The sequence below is a fragment of the Mauremys mutica genome, unplaced genomic scaffold, assembly GCF_020497125.1.
Source record: "Mauremys mutica isolate MM-2020 ecotype Southern unplaced genomic scaffold, ASM2049712v1 001044F_np12_obj, whole genome shotgun sequence".
Lineage (NCBI taxonomy): Eukaryota > Metazoa > Chordata > Testudines > Geoemydidae > Mauremys > Mauremys mutica.
This window is the reverse complement of record NW_025423102.1, coordinates 21,723-24,374: the sequence shown is the minus strand read 5'-3', so window position 1 is coordinate 24,374 and position 2,652 is coordinate 21,723.

Sequence of the window (2,652 nt, the reverse complement as noted above, 5' to 3'; positions counted from 1 at the left end):
TGTACTTGGATTTCCTGAAAGCCTTTGACAAGGTCCCTCACCAAAGGCTCTTACGTAAATTAAGTTGTCATGGGATAAAAGGGAAGGTCCTTTCATGGATTGAGAACTGGTTAAAAGACAGGGAACAAAGGGTAGGAATTAATGGCAAATTCTCAGAATGGAGAGGGGTAACTAGTGGTGTTCCCCAAGGGTCAGTCCTAGGACCAATCCTATTCAATTTATTCATAAATGATCTGGAGAAAGGGGTAAACAGTGAGGTGGCAAAGTTTACAGATGATACTAAACTACTCAAGATAGTTAAGCAGATTGTGAAGAACTTCAAAAAGCTCTCACAAAACTAAGTGATTGGGCAACCAAATGGCAAATGAAATTTAATACGGATAAATGTAAAGTAATGCACATTGGGAAAAATAACCCCAAATATACATACAATATGATGGGGGCTAATTTAGCTACAACGCGTCAGGAAAAAGATCTTGGAGTCATTGTGGATAGTTCTCTGAAGATGTCCACGCAGTGTGCAGAGGCGATCAAAAAAGCAAACAGGATGTTAGGAATCGTTAAAAAGGGGATAGAGAACAAGACGGAGAATATAGTATTGCCCTTATATAAATCCATGGTATGCCCACATCTCGAATACTGTGTACAGATGTGCTCTCCTCATCTCAAAAAAGATATTCTAGCACTAGAAAAGGTTCAAAAAAGGGCAACTAATATGATTAGGGGTTTGGAGAGGGTCCCATACGAGGAAAGATTAAAGAGGCTAGGAATCTTCAGCTTGGAAAAGAGGAGACTAAGGGGGGATATGACAGAGGTATATAAAGTCATGAGTGACATTGAGAAAGTGGATAAGGAAAAGTTATTTACTTATTCCCATAATACAAGAACTAGAGGTCACCAAATGAAATTAATAGGCAGCAGGTTTAAAACAAATAAAAGGAAGTTCTTCTTCATGCAGCGCACAGTCAACTTGTGGAACTCCTTGCCTGAGGAGGTTGTGATGGTGAGGACTATAACAATGTTTAAAAGGGAACTGGATAAATTCATGGTGGCTAAGTCCATAAATGGCTATTAGCCAGGATGGGTAAGAATGGTGTCCCTAGCCTCTGTTTGTCAGAGGATGGAGATGGATGGCAGGAGGAAGATCACTTGATCATTGCCTGTTAGGTTCACTCCCTCTGGGGCACCTGGCATTGGCCACTGTTGGTAGACAGATACTGGGCTAGATGGACCTTTGATCTGACCCGGTACGGCCTTTCACATGTTCTTATGTTTTCCACTGCCCAGGAGACCCAGCCAGGGACTGATGTGCTGGAGATATGTTGGGAAAAGGAACTGTCTGAATTGCCAAAGCAGGAAGCCAACAATCTACAGCAACATCATTAACCACAAACACACTCTAAGCATGCTCCAGCCAGTAGGGAAATGGGCAGGAATTCTTGTTGTTCAGCCATGGCCACACATACAGAGATGCACAGCAGTGAGGGTGCTGGGCAAGCTGGTCTGAGCGAACACTTGGAAATGATCCTTCCGTTAGAACAGAACCAGAGTGTAGAAAGGGCCCTGTGTTAAGTGGTTGAGGCTGAGGCCTTAGGAAGCTGGCCTACGATACCATAGGGATCTTTCTGTGGAGGTTTGATTCTTGCCAGCTAGGGGAAGCTGGTGTGTGGTGTCTTTGTGGCTGCACTTTCAGTGATGCAGGTTTCTCTATCCCATTGTTCCGGGGTCATCCTACTAGATTGCCAGCTGCTTTTCAGCTGCAGTGTGGAGACTGTTTGTGTGTGGGGAGAGACAGTGTGTGTGTGTTGGGGAAGAGTGAGTGTGTTGAGGTAGGTAGGAGCGGATCATTATTATCCCTACTTGAAAGAGGGAGACGCTCAGGCTGAAAAAGGAGAATTGACTTGTCTTAGGTCATAAAGCCAGTCAATGGCTGAATTGGGAATACGACCCCCAGAGACCTGATTTTTAAATTAACCATCGGATCTTGAAATTCATACATTGAATGACCTCAATAAAGTGCTCTTAGATGAGCTCCAGTCCAACAAGTGTGCACAGTAATTATTCAGCCAGTATTTTAGGAGAACTGCAATGTTAGAGAGAATCATGAACTGCTCAGAGACAATTAATGCAGAGAAGCAGCACAATCCATGAAACGTATAACTGGTTATGACTTATTTACTTGGTCTTAAAAGAGAACAAAAAGGCCTTGAGTCTCCTCCCTGTCATTAACGCCCTGCTCAGACAATCAGGGTAGAGACTGAGGATGGAAGGCTGAGGGGTCTCACCAGAGAGCTCAAAGGATGGCCCAGGTCACTGGTGGGGATCACTGCCCCAGCACTACTGCAGCTGCACAGTTTTGGGCGAGCGATTTCACCAGGACATTGCAACATCGTTCACAATCCACATGAGTGGAGACTGTTCATTGATTCATCGAAGACGAAGTCTTAAAGATGTTTTACTGCATAATGGCAATGGTTTGCCATGAATTCCACTTGGTGATGCAGTCCATAGAAAGGAAACCTAGGACAACATGAAACAACAACATGAAACCTCTCTGAGGCTCTTATCTGCTCCACAGGGACGTCTGTCTTCTCATTCAATTAGCAGTGGGAAAGGGGATGCAATGTCTGCCCCCAGCCAGACCACCAACCC